Source organism: Triturus cristatus, chromosome 10 (genome assembly GCF_964204655.1).
Source record: "Triturus cristatus chromosome 10, aTriCri1.1, whole genome shotgun sequence".
NCBI lineage: Eukaryota > Metazoa > Chordata > Amphibia > Caudata > Salamandridae > Triturus > Triturus cristatus.
In genome coordinates this window covers 657,926,626-657,941,382 of record NC_140593.1, presented here as the reverse complement: position 1 = coordinate 657,941,382, position 14,757 = coordinate 657,926,626, and positions in this window count along the sequence as shown.

Below are 14,757 nucleotides of genomic sequence, written 5' to 3'. Positions count from 1 at the left end.
GTGTTCGACATCTCCACTTGTGCGCTCGTGTCACCTTGATCCTTTCCTTGTCAATCTTTCCCATCAAGAGGGGTAGTTTTACAATTACCATGGAGCAAGATTGAGCTATGATCTTAAGTTGATTCCCCAGGTGTTCCAGTCTGCCAGAGTAGTTTGTGCCAAACGTTTTTGAATCCCTATCACCGGTGGCAATCTTTGCCTTTTGCTGTTTTCTCGCATTATTCTTTACACCTGGGCCTTTTTTCTGCAAGGAGCAGAAATTGGGTTCAGAGAGATTGGGTTTGGAGATACAGCTTTAGTCACCTCTTGTCTGCTTCTCTTACAGGAAGGGCTGTCCGATTGAGATATGGCTTCCAACACAGTCAGAGCTTGCGAGTCTTGGACAACAAACAGATACTCTTGGAGGTGGAGGGTGGTTCTACAATATTTCGATTCTCTGGTGAAATCTGACGGGGAGACTGCTTCTATTTGGGTTCCTTTAAATCCACAGTATGGGTCTTAAGTTCAGAAGCACAGATCTTCTCATAGCTGAATCCATCCTTGCTTCCACCCAGTCAATCTCAGTTTCCATGGCACCCATGACAGATGACATTTAATGGATTTGGATGGGAGCTCTCCCTTTTTTGTGCCGGTGGTTAGGTGGCTCCCCTTTCCTTTCCCCATCTTTAAAGTGCAAGATGCAAAGTTAGTTATACACAGGCTACCTGTTAGTTACTTTGGAAGGGTTGGTTAGCTTGCTTACTTCCGTTCTTCCTTCCAGTTTCCAAATCATGCCACTAGACAATTAAGGAACCAGGACCAAGAGACCGGGCCCAGCCCAGCCTCATCTGGCCACTGACTGGTGCAGACTGGCCCGGACTTGACAAGGTCCTCGCCCAGGCACACGCCTGCGTGCATCCTGCACTGCAGGAACACAGAACCTGCTTTATGCGCCTCATGGTGCTGAAAGAGCGTCGGTGGCCCTCCTTGCCACAGTTGAGGCTGAAGCTTGTGGTTCGAAGCTCCCAGCTGCCGGTGAAAGTCTCCCACGCTGCAGGAACACAGAACCTGCTTTATGTACCTCCTGGTGCGGAAAGAGCGCCAGCGGCCCTTCTTGCTACAGTTGAGGCTGGGGCTTGTGGTTTGGAGCTCCCAGCTGCCGGTGAAACTAGTCTCCCACGCTACAGGAACACAGAACCTGCTTTATGTACCTCCTGGTGTGGAAAGAGCGTCGGCGGCCCTCCTTGCCACAGTTGAGGCTGAGGCTTGTGGTTAGGAGCCCCCAGCAGCCAGTGAAAGTCTCCTAGTACACTGTATAAACTGGCAACCCTGAGCAAATGAGTTGTTGGACTTGGCCATTTTTGCAGGGGCATCCCTGAACTTTTTGTCTTCCTCCTGTTTTTTTTTCTGACCTGTTGTTGGCTGTTTTATGACTCTGGGCACTTTACCACTGCTGATCAGTGCTAAAGTGCATATGCTCTCCCTATGGTAAATTGATGTATGGATTAGTGATTCCATGATTGGCTGGTTTGGTTTACTTGTCAGACCCTAGTACAGTGCACTGAGTGGGCTTGCAGCACTGGTTGTGCCACCCACAGAAGCAGCCTGTAAAAGTGTGTCTCAGATCTGCCATTGCAGAGCCTGTGTGCAGTCTGGTACTGCCATGCCGACTGGGCAAGTGCACCTACTTGCCAGTCCCTAAACCTTCCCTTTTCTTCATATCAGACACCCCTATGGTAGGCCCAAGGGCAGGGTGCATTGTAAGTATAAGGTAGGACATGCCCGGTGTGTGTGGCATGTCCTAATAGTGAATTACAGCCATTTTCGTTTTTCACTATTGCAATGCTACCTGTTCCCCATAGGCCAGAATGCGCAGTTTGATTATTACATCTTATAATCCTAACTGACTATGGGAACATGGTAGAAATTCAAGTTTAGTATGCCTGAACTCAGAATGATAAAATACATCTTTTAGTGAAGTTGATTTTAACATTCTGTGTTTGAAAATACCACTTTTAGAAAGTAGTCATTTTCTTGTCTAACCATCCAAACCTGCCTCTGCTAAGCTGTGTATTCATTGTCTGGAGTTTGAGTGACAGGGGCTGGGGGATTCCAGGAGACAGGGTGAGTCAGCACAGGGGTGAATAGAGAGATCTGCATCTAGATGGGTGGGAGGAGTTGCACCTGGGACCTGAATGGGGCTGTGCCTTCTCTCCACAATGCTGGCTCCACCTCCTGTGGTGCATCTGATGTCTCTGCCCTGCACTCTGAAAGGAAAGAAGGAGTCTTGTCAACAAAGTGCTCCAGGACTGACCAGAACTGGTTTGGACTATGCAAAGGCCTCTCTGCTTTCAGAGAACAAAGAGAAACTGGGTATAAATATTGGGACCCAAACCCAAGAACTTTAGATCACTTTGGGAAACAAGAAGAAACCTTTGCTGAGGAGTGGAACCAGAAGAAACTGAGGAGAGACTATCCCTAAGCTGAAGTGCTGCTTGAGGGATTGGCCTGCAATGGTTGCCTGACTGCCAAAGAAAGGAGAAAGGAACTTTGTCTTTACTTTATTCAACTTGTGAAGGATCTCCAAGGGCTTGAGAACAGAGCTTGCCTCCTGCTGAAGTCTCAGGGACAACAGACTTCAACCACCAGCTCCCCAGAGTTCTCTGGAAGTGCCTGCAGCGTTATTGGGGCCTTCTGAGGAACTGCATGTCGCAAGGAGCTGGAAGTGCGACTCACGAAGAAGTGTGTAACCGCCGCTGCCATCGCATTGCTGAACAAGGGTTTCGCCGCGGTAGCTGGCGCATCGCATTGTAAAGAAACGTCTCGCAACATCGAAGAAGCATGCCGCAGCCGCTGTCGTCGCATCACTGAACAAGGGTGTCACCGCTGCAACTGTCGCATCGAGCCGAAGGGTCTCGCATCACTGGAGAAGCGCGCTGCCGCCGCAACCGCTGTCATCACATCACTGAACAAGGGTGTCGCCGCTGCAACAGACGCATCGAGCCGAAGGGTCTCGCATCACTGGAGAAGTGTGCTGCCGCCGCAACCGCTGTCGTCGCATCACTGAACAAGGGTGTCGCCGCTGCAGCTGTCGCATTGAGCCGAAGCGCCTCGCAAAATCAAAGAAGAGTGTCGCCGCCATAGCCGCTGTCGTCGCATCACTGAACAAGGGTGTCACCGCTGCAGATGTTGCAATGAGTCGAGACGTCTCGCATCATTGGAGAAGCGTTTCGCAGGGCCGGTTGCGGCTCAGAAGAATCGTTGAGTCGCCGCGCGGCTGTCGGGCGTGCATGCATCGTGTCGCAAGAAGAAGAAGACGCCATCTTTGTTTCATTGCACCGGATCTTCATCGCATCATGACGTTGCGGGCCTCATCGCCACGGAAGCGCAGTAAGAAACTGACGTATCACCGTTCCTGCGTGTCAGGAACCGACGCATCACCTTCCCTGCAACACTTTCATTGTATAGCGTTACGCATCCAAAGGTACATTGACTCAAAGTGTCGTATTTTAACATCTAAAGAGAACTAAGCTAATTCTACCATTTTAAGTACAGTATTGTGGATTTTTGTCGTTTGTGGTCTTGTGTTAAATCTATATAAAGAATACTTATTTTTGATATAAAACTTGTGTGGTGTCCATCTGTAGTGTTGTCACTTGGTTACTGTATGTGTTCACAAATGCTTTACACACTGCCTCTGAGATAAGCCTGTCTGCTCGTGCCAAGCTACCAAGGGGGTGAGCAGGGGTTATTTTAGGAGTATACCCCCTTACCCTGACTGTAGGAAGGTGGATATCTGACTATGGTTACCCCCAAATTTTTGCCTAGTGTCTAGCTGGTTTTTCGACTTAGTTGGCCTGAGATCCTGCTATTCAGGGTCTCAGCCTGGCTGTTCTCTCTTTAAAATGGACTCCATGTACCCTAGGTACATACCCAATTGGTTGGATCACCCTGTCAGCCCCTGTACCAGTGTACATTAGGTACCCAGGGCATTGGTGTACCCAAGGCCTGCCAGGGGCTGAAGCATGTATTATGCCACCCCAGGCTTGGCCTAACAATTTGACACAACTGGCTGATCACTCAGCTGGGGTAAGTTGGTGTAATCACCTCTTACTTAGGTGTAGTATACCTATACCTAACCTTAAATGGGACACCTGGTAACCTATAAGTCACTCCTTTGGCAGGCCTTAACAATCCTGAAGGCAGAGTACTTGGTTCCATGTGAGATGGTGCTCTAGCATGAGCTGAGCCTGTCTGCAGTGGTCGGAACAACTTCCTTCTACTGTTTCCAGATATCGTCATACCATATACTCTTAAGTGCATTATGAACCTCGCGGTTAAATGCTATCTTTGGTTTGGCTTTATCAAAACATGTCGAGTAAGGTGTCATACGAATTGGAATACTAACCCCTCGCCAATTCTGGCGACGGGGTTAGCATTCCACCCTTCTAGAGGGACACGACATGTACAGTACCTGAAACCCGGGTAAAATCAGACATAGCCTCAGCTCCACAAAATGGATGCTGCCACCACAGACACAAGTCTGCCCTCCTGCTGCTGGGAGTCCTTCCAGCTTGGGAGGTGTGGACAAAGGGTTTCCTGCCAGGGGAGGTGCATGCACCACCCCAGACAGGATTTTGTGTATTGGTCAGGTAGGGCTTGAAAGAAACCAGACACGCCTGTGGCTCACAAGGAGCCTCGGTGCATATGCCAGTTCAAACCGGTCCTGGGGCACACCAGTCCCGGGCCTGGGGCGAGCTGGACAAAGGATTGGGGGTGTAACCACCCCCCTTCCTGGTCCCACCCATAGGGAGGGACCTAGCAGGTAGTCCGGCCCCTAGAATCCGTTTAAAGGTAGGAGCTGTGTCCTAAGACTTCAGACATCCTGGAATCAACTTAACACTAAGAAGAAGACGGGAACTTCGACGCTCTGCTGCACAGAGGACTGAAGCCAATCTCCCCTGTGGTCAGGGAGTGACCACCTTGCTAACGCAAGCACCATCCAGCGAATCAACGTCTGCTTTGCCGCCGCCTCCCGCCGGAGCCCGAGCCCAGAGACTGACAAGACCTGGACCTCCAGACCTCTACCCGCCCGATCCACAGTCCCTGAAAAGAGGAGACCCGTGGAGGCACCGAGACACGTGGAGCCAGCCATCTTGGAACGACTACGACAAGCTGACAAGTGCAACAACCGAGGCTCCCTCCAAGTTGTGCTTTGGGATCTGAGAAGCCCAACACCCGAGCAGCATCTGCACCAAAGGTGAGCCCTCCAGCATCTCCACGATCTGCGTGGGGCCCTTCTGCATTTTGCCACTCGACGCGCCTAACCGGTTGCTGGCCCGCTGGCTAGTAGCCATCTTGGCGACGAACTTCAAGAAATACACCGCTGGTCTGGTTGCTCCAGACTGGCCCTTGCTCCCCTCCAAAGGAGCAGTCCTTCTGACCTTGCTGGTCAGAACCATCAGCTTATTTCATCTCCTACAACAATTGCTTTTGCTAAGGTTTGTTTGCTTCGATCAAGTCGCCGACACCGCCGACAGCGAGAGCCTGCGTGGGACAGCTTGTGAACCAACTCCTGGACATCGTCGACCTCCAGGGACCACGTGGCTGCAGAGACAAGCTACACCTTTCTTCCTGTTTGCACCCGACATTGCCTGGTACCCACCTGGTGCCACGCCGGTCACTGGCTAGTGACTGTGAACACTGCCCCCTCTGCTTACAGGTCTTCGACATCTCCGATCCACTTTTGGATCCACTGCATCTCTCCCGGACCGACCGCCTGCAGCATCTTTGTCTTCAGGCTCCACGGAACAGATAGAAGAAACCCGACGCACTTCGAGGCCTATGCACCCGCTTCCTGTGGGTGAGGTAAAGCTGGCACACCTGTGCCCAAGTGTAGTATTACATCTCTAGTGCCTGTGTTCCAAATCTTGAGTTCCTAGTCCATCCGGAAGATCCTCTTTGCAGTCACTTTGTACTTTTTACGCACCCATTGAAACCTATGGGAGCACGCGTGTGACTATTTGCTCTGCACACGCCACCCGTGGACCTCCTGGTCACTAACTGAAGTTAGCTCCTTGTAGGCCCAGCGATTCTAGAGGCCCTAGGCCTTTTCCCTTTTCTGTTCGTGGTACTTATACCACTATTTTAGTATATGGTTCGAGTGGCCACCAGGGCCTATCCATATAAAGTGCAACTTCTGTGTATTCTACTGTAATCTTGTTTGACGATTTGTGCTCCTGTGCTCATAAAGAGACTAGGGGTTACTTTGAGAAATAAATACATATATATTTTGAATATATATCTGTGTGGTGTCCTTTCATTGGTATAAAAGGGGGTTGCATTTGGTAAAACAGCTGGCTTAACACGCTTCACGAGTTTAGCCTCAAAGACTGCTTAGCCTACGCTACCACTAGGGCAGCTAGTCCGAAAAGGTTGACTTACAACCACACCATAAGGGTTGCTTGGCATGGTACAGGGTGATCACTTTAACTAGTGAGCATCATATACCAGGCCAACTTCTCACATTGGTGAGCAGCGGTTGGATTTGAGCTTGCTGTGTTTTACCATTGTAATCTCTTGGTTACCAATTGAAAGATCACATAGGTACCTGTAGGTACATATAAAACAAGATTAGATATACATAAGTTCTACTGAACTTAGTTGTTGTAGAGCAAAGGGAGTAGCACACCCTGACTACAACTACTAGATAGGTTTAGTAGGTAAACCCAAGTGTAGGTAGATTGCAACACATCCACCCACACTTAAGAGCAATGGCTGGGGCAGAGGGGTCCACTGTACCCATCTCTGTTGAGAGTGACCCCCAGAGGGCACCATCCATCTTTGCTACCCTTAATCAGAATGAGCTCAGGCATTTGGCAACTCTTAGAGGCCTTAAACAGCCCAAGAACCCTACCTCTGCTGAGCTCAGAGAACTCTTGCAAAATTATGAGAATCAGAGAGAGCTCAAGAAAGCTTCCCAGTTAGCCCCCTTAGGGTCAGGAACAGGAGGCCCCCCTTCTGAAGATGCTACAGAGGTACCCAGTTCCAATAGTCACCCCTTAGATGGCAATAATACCACAGAGGATGAGAGTGATAAAGGTGCTGATACAGAAAGTAGTGATGATGAAGGGAGAACTAGCCCAGTGCCAAGTGTTATACTTGGCCGAGCTAAACTAAGGCTATTGGGGACTGACAGTGGGTTTACCCCATTGGATCTCCCCAGTGGACTTAACACAGGGCTTGGGAGGCAGAGGAATCGCTCAGGTGACTCCAATGCTTCCCATGGCTCTAGAGGCTCTCAAGGTCACTCCAGGAAAAGGATGACCACCCCTCAGAGGAGGGAACATGAGGCCAGAATGCAGGAAGCCCAGCTGAGGATCAGGAAGCAGGAGCTAAAAGTAGCCCTGATGGAAGAAAAACTGAGGAAGGCTAGGCAACCTAGAGAGAGTGGGTCTATACCCACTGGTGGCAGCATTGTCCCTAAGGACAAAGATAGGGTCTTTGATAATAGGAACCTGTCTAAGGTTGTGCCCCCCTACAAAAGTGGGGATGATATCCACAAATGGATAACTGCTCTTGAGAAAGCCTGCAAAGTACAGCAGGTTCCTGAAGACCAGTGGGCAGCAATCCTCTGGCTCTCCTTTGAAGGAAGAGGCAGAGACAGACTCCTCACTGTTAGGGAGGAGGATGTCAGAAATTACAGAGCCCTGAAGAGTGTCCTAGTTGATGGGTTAGGCTTAACCACTGAACAGTACAGGTTAATGTTCAGAGACACCCAGAAGACACCGACTCAGGACTGGTCTGAATATGTTGAATGTGCCACTAAGGCTTTGGAGGGTTGGTTGCTGGGAAGTAAGGTATCTGATTATACAGGATTGTACAATTTGATGATGAGAGAACAGATTTTAAGTAACTGTCAAAACCAGCTCCTCCATCAACACCTGGTAGACTCAGATTTGACCTCTCCCCAAGAATTGGGAAAGAGGGCAGATAAATGGGTCAGGACCAGGATCAGGCCTAAGAATCAGGGTGGTGACCAAAAGAAAGATACCACCAAACCTCAAGAGAAGGGAGGGGATAAGGCAAAAGAGAAATCTTCCTCAGGGCCCCAAAACTCCACACAGGGTGGTGGGTCCCAAGCTCCCTCCGCTACCACAGGTAAAAAGCCTTACTGCCATGAGTGTAAAACTCCTGGGCATTGGAAAACTGACAGCAGTTGCCCAAGGGCTACAAACAAAACTGTTCCTCCAATTACTCCTGTCACACCACCTATTACTGTCAGCAGTAATCCCCCAGGTGGTGGGAGTGCCCCCAAAAATTTGGGTGGGTTTACTTGGGGAACACAGGGGGACCCTGGCTTAGCCAATTCCCCTGCAGCAGATACTCTTGTCTGTGATGGTGGCATGGGGTTTGCCAACTTCACTGCCTGTCCCAACACTTTGGGTAGGTACAGACAGGAGCCCTACATCAATGGTACAAAAGCTGAGGCCTACAGAGACACTGGAGCTAGCATCACAATGGTGGCCCATTGGCTAGTTCCCTCTGAGCAGCTTTTGCCTGGTTTCTCCTACCAGGTGACCAACATTGATGGCAAACAGAACAGTCATCCCATGGCAGAGGTATGTCTCAGCTGGGGAGGTGTCACTGGCCCTAAAAGGGTGGCAGTGTCCCCAACCTTGCCTGTAGACTGCTTACTGGGGAATGACTTAGAACTCTCAGCTTGGGCTGGAGTTGAACAAGACACCCATTCTAAAATGGTAGGCCTGTCACAAAAGGGTAGTGGGGTTGTGCCATTCACAACCCCTGTCCAAATAGATTTCCTCCCTGGAAAGGTTGGAAGGGCAGTGGTAGCCACAGCCCAGGCACAGACAGACTTCCCTGTAGAGACTGGCAGAGCTGTGACAGTCACAGCTCAAACACAAACTGAGTGCCCCCCTGAAAAGGTTGGCAAGGCTGTAATGGTCTCAGCCTATACTCAGACTGACATAGGTGTAGTGAAGCCTGAAACTATGGATCACTCCACACAAACAGAGAGTAGTGGGGAGGAAGAAAAGTCTCCCTCTCCCCAGACATTAGGAAAAAGTCAGCCTCCTCAGGGAGCTGACCTCACCCCTTGTGAAGGAACTGCCCCAGAGGTAGCCAGGCCTGGCCTGGCAGAGCCTCTGATGTCAGTGGCCCCTTCCAAGGTGGGACCCAGTCTGGTGCAGGTAGCCTGCCTCTCTCTACCCTGCCTCAGTCAGCCCAGGGCTGCAGAGGTCAGGGAGGCCAGTGGACCCCAAGAGGGCCCCTGTCCACAAGAACCCCCCCATCAAAAGAATGAGGATTGCCTGGCTAGTAGCCCTAGTCAGGTGATGGGTAAAAACATTCCTGAGGGATCTCCTTTACAGGTAGTTAGGGACCTCCCCCAGAGGGATTCTGTTGGGTACAGGCAAACATGGGACCTTAGGGCCCCAGACCTGACCTGTCCCTCCAGTAAGCCCACAAAAGGGACCCAGCCTCCAGCTTTAGGTAGCCAGAGGCTGACCCTGAGAGCACAGTGCAACTCAGTTAAGGAAAGAAAGGCATCCATGGTGGAGGGGGATTGGAGGAAGGTGAGGCCTCACTTTGAGGACACTCACTTCAGTACTCCATCTCAACACCAGCCTTTTACTTTGCCAAGACACACCAAAGGTAGAGATTCCCTATGGTGGAGACCCTCTGATACCCTTAGGGTGAGGGATTGCTTAGTGGACCATGAGACAGGGGGTAACCATGCCAGTGCTGGTTCCTCCTTATATGGCCACTTGGGCAATATAGGCTTACCTGGTCAAGGTCAGCCTTATCTCCCTTCGTTTGGGGGGGGGGGGGGTTGTGTAGGAAGGTGGATATCTGACTATGGTTACCCCCAAATTTTTGCCTAGTGTCTAGCTGGTTTTTCGACTTAGTTGGCCTGAGATCCTGCTATTCAGGGTCTCAGCCTGGCTGTTCTCTCTTTAAAATGGACTCCATGTACCCTAGGTACATACCCAATTGGTTGGATCACCCTGTCAGCCCCTGTACCAGTGTACACTAGGTACCCAGGGCATTGGTGTACCCAAGGCCTGCCAGGGGCTGAAGCATGTATTATGCCACCCCAGGCTTGGCCTAACAATTTGACACAACTGGCTGATCACTCAGCTGGGGTAAGTTGGTGTAATCACCTCTTACTTAGGTGTAGTATACCTATACCTAACCTTAAATGGGACACCTGGTAACCTATAAGTCACTCCTATGGCAGGCCTTAACAATCCTGAAGGCAGAGTGCTTGGTTCCATGTGAGATGGTGCTCTAGCATGAGCTGAGCCTGTCTGCAGTGGTCGGAACAACTTCCTTCTACTGTTTCCAGATATCGTCATACCATATACTCTTAAGTGCATTATGAACCTCGCGGTTAAATGCTATCTTTGGTTTGGCTTTATCAAAACATGTCGAGTAAGGTGTCATACGAATTGGAATACTAACCCCTCGCCAATTCTGGCGACGGGGTTAGCATTCCACCCTTCTAGAGGGACACGACATGTACAGTACCTTAAACCCGGGTAAAATCAGACATAGCCTCAGCTCCACAAAATGGATGCTGCCACCACAGACACAAGTCTGCCCTCCTGCTGCTGGGAGTCCTTCCAGCTTGGGAGGTGTGGACAAAGGGTTTCCTGCCAGGGGAGGTGCATGCACCACCCCAGACAGGATTTTGTGTATTGGTCAGGTAGGGCTTGAATGAAACCAGACACGCCTGTGGCTCACAAGGAGCCTCGGTGCATATGCCAGTTCAAACCGGTCCTGGGGCACACCAGTCCCGGGCCTGGGGCGAGCTGGACAAAGGATTGGGGGTGTAACCACCCCCCTTCCTGGTCCCACCCATAGGGAGGGACCTAGCAGGTAGTCCGGCCCCTAGAATCCGCTTAAAGGTAGGAGCTGTGTCCTAAGACTTCAGACATCCTGGAATCAACTTAACACTAAGAAGAAGACGGGAACTTTGACGCTCTGCTGCACAGAGGACTGAAGCCAATCTCCCCTGTGGTCAGGGAGTGACCACCTTGCTAACGCAAGCACCATCCAGCGAATCAACGTCTGCTTTGCCGCCGCCTCCCGCCGGAGCCCGAGCCCAGAGACTGACAAGACCTGGACCTCCAGACCTCTCACCGCCCGATCCACAGTCCCTGAAAAGAGGAGACCCGTGGAGGCACCGAGACACGTGGAGCCAGCCATCTTGGAACGACTACGACAAGCTGACAAGTGCAACAACCGAGGCTCCCTCCAAGTTGTGCTTTGGGATCTGAGAAGCCCAACACCCGAGCAGCATCTGCACCAAAGGTGAGCCCTCCAGCATCTCCACGATCTGCGTGGGGCCCTTCTGCATTTTGCCACTCGACGCGCCTAACCGGTTGCTGGCCCGCTGGCTAGTAGCCATCTTGGCGACGAACTTCAAGAAATACACTGCTGGTCTGGTTGCTCCAGACTGGCCCTTGCTCCCCTCCAAAGGAGCAGTCCTTCTGACCTTGCTGGTCAGAACCATCAGCTTATTTCATCTCCTACAACAATTGCTTTTGCCAAGGCTTGTTTGCTTCGATCAAGTCGCCGACACCGCCGACAGCGAGAGCCTGCGTGGGACAGCTCGTGAACCGACTCCTGGACATCGTCGACCTCCAGGGACCACGTGGCTGCAGAGACAAGCTACACCTTTCTTCCTGTTTGCACCCGACATTGCCTGGTACCCACCTGGTGCCACGCCGGTCACTGGCTAGTGACTGTGAACACTGTCCCCTCTGCTTACAGGTCTTCGACATCTCCGATCCACTTTTGGATCCACTGCATCTCTCCCGGACCGACCGCCTGCAGCATCTTTGTCTTCAGGCTCCACGGAACAGATAGAAGAAACCCGACGCACTTCGAGGCCTATGCACCCGCTTCCTGTGGGTGAGGTAAAGCTGGCACACCTGTGCCCAAGTGTAGTATTACATCTCTAGTGCCTGTGTTCCAAATCTTGAGTTCCTAGTCCATCCGGAAGATCCTCTTTGCAGTAACTTTGTACTTTTTACGCACCCATTGAAACCTATGGGAGCACGCGTGTGACTATTTGCTCTGCACACGCCACCCGTGGACCTCCTGGTCACTAACTGAAGTTAGCTCCTTGTAGGCCCAGCGATTCTAGAGGCCCTAGGCCTTTTCCCTTTTCTGTTCGTGGTACTTATACCACTATTTTAGTATATGGTTCGAGTGGCCACCAGGGCCTATCCATATAAAGTGCAACTTCTGTGTATTCTACTGTAATCTTGTTTGACGATTTGTGCTCCTGTGCTCATAAAGAGACTAGGGGTTACTTTGAGAAATAAATACATATATATTTTGAATATATATCTGTGTGGTGTCCTTTCATTGGTATAAAAGGGGGTTGCATTTGGTAAAACAGCTGGCTTAACACGCTTCACGAGTTTAGCCTCAAAGACTGCTTAGCCTACGCTACCACTAGGGCAGCTAGTCCGAAAAGGTTGACTTACAACCACACCATAAGGGTTGCTTGGCATGGTACAGGGTGATCACTTTAACTAGTGAGCATCATATACCAGGCCAACTTCTCACACTGACTATACACAAGGGTCCCTATTTGTCAACGGTACCTATATCTGCCAACTAGAGACCCCCAAATCTAACATGAGTGAATTGAGTATTCACTGTAAACCTTGTAAACTTTCTTGTCAAGAATTAATACTGTCAGGTCTCAGGCACGGGGCAAGACTCAAAATAGGAAGTAATATAATTCAAGATGACTACATAAGCACCACGAGTTCTGTTACTCTGTCTACACAATCCACTAAACATCCACATAGTCACTATGAATAACATGGTACAAGCATGGAGACTATGGAGAATGGGCCTCTGGGAGATCTTAGGGTGTGAACGTGGTTGAGGTCAAAGTAATTAGATTCTGCATAAAAGGAAGGTTTCTTTATTGCACCTATGCCTGGCTACTCATTGTGAGTTACACTTGGCATTACACTCCAGCTTAGTTCCACACTCAGCTTTGCATTCCTGCATTTTTGTAATTTTTCTGTCCCCTCTGTTTCTAGTTTTTTGTTAATCCCTTTGTCTATGCTATTATATTTTGCTTGGTGGCCTCCACTTGCCATCGCATTATAGGTACTCAAATATCCAGAGTTTCTGGGTTCCATGCCTGTATCCTGGCTGGTTTTCAAACTCACCAGTGCATGCCATAACCCAGAGAATGGTGAATAATTTCCCATCATTGTCTGCACCAGGGTTCGCCAACCTTTTCTGTAGTGAGAGCTATCAGTGAAAATCATTGTGAGCTACTGAAGGCTAAGCAACCCATGCAATGCTACCAGACACACCCAGCTTCATTGACTTTAATCCTAATGTCTGTATAGCCAGATACTATCGTTTGAACAAAGTACTTCAACTAGGGGCACTATAACAGGGCTGCCATGTGTGTCAGTGATAGCGGGGTCTTTGGTGATGTATTAACATGTGTGGCTAAGAATGGGAAATATGTGTATGGTGACCAAGAGCCTGTGTCATATGTACTTGTGCCAAAAGAACAGTTGATGGACGGAATGCTGAGCAATGTCAAACATTCAGCCCCAGTATAGAGATCTGGGCCTGAATCCATCGTTATTGTGCTCACCATGCCATTCCAGTTTATACCCAGCCATATGCAAACTAGTCTTCACCCTGCTCCCCATGGGAACAGTCCAGCCCGAACTGTTAGGCCAAGTCCTCCTTGGACTCGAAACAAGAATTCTGGGACCAGTTTCAGGGTATTATCCCTTATCAGCCAGGCTAGCTTGACTTCAGTGGCATGGTGAGCAAGTGACCCAAGTTTGGGCATACCCTTCCACTTACAGCAACAAATGAAAAAGAAAAATTGATGGATGGAATGCTGAACATAATAGGATGCTTGTTTCCTATTCAGGGAGGACCTTGCCTGGCAGTTTGGGCTGGACTGTTCCCATAAGGAGCAGGGTCAAGACTGATTTGCATACAGCTGGGTCTAAACTGAGGTGGCATGGTGAGCAAACGAACAATGGTTTGGAATGCTACCCCGAGCGATAGCCAGTTGTTAGACAAATTGCAAGCATTCCTCCCATCACATTGTGTGTGGTTCATGTACCACCCTAAGTGGCATGGGTATGCCCAGACATGGGTCACATGCTCACTGTGCCACTGGATTCAAGCTAGCCTGGCTGATGAGGGGTTATACTCCAAAACCCGGTGGTTCCCAAACTGTGCACTACGGCACTATGGTGTGCTGTAAGAACAAGCCAGGGGTGCCACGCACATCTTGGGAATGTGGGAAAGGTAGCAGGTTCTGAATAAGATTTTTGTAATGTGGAATGTTTGCAGATTACGTCTTTGCGACGCCGAGTAACCCATTTGGGACTGTCGTGGGTGAGTTCCGAACGCCCCCCTGTCAGCATCTATTCTGGAACATGGTTTGGCCCAGCCCCAGCACGTAACATGCTTCAAAAAGCCTCCACTTACGCGGGGTCTGGTGCAATCAGGAGCGATGCCAAGCGTTATTGCTGCCTGTGTTCTACAGCGACTCTAGGCCATTGTCATTGCACGTAGGTTTGGAAGAAAGGAAATGTGAAATTTACGATCGGGTAATCATGTGAGATTCCCTCGAGCTCTACACCACACCGTCTATATATATATATATATATATATATATATATATATATATATATATATATATATACAATTACACAAACTAATTGTTGTCATTTTAAATTTAAACTA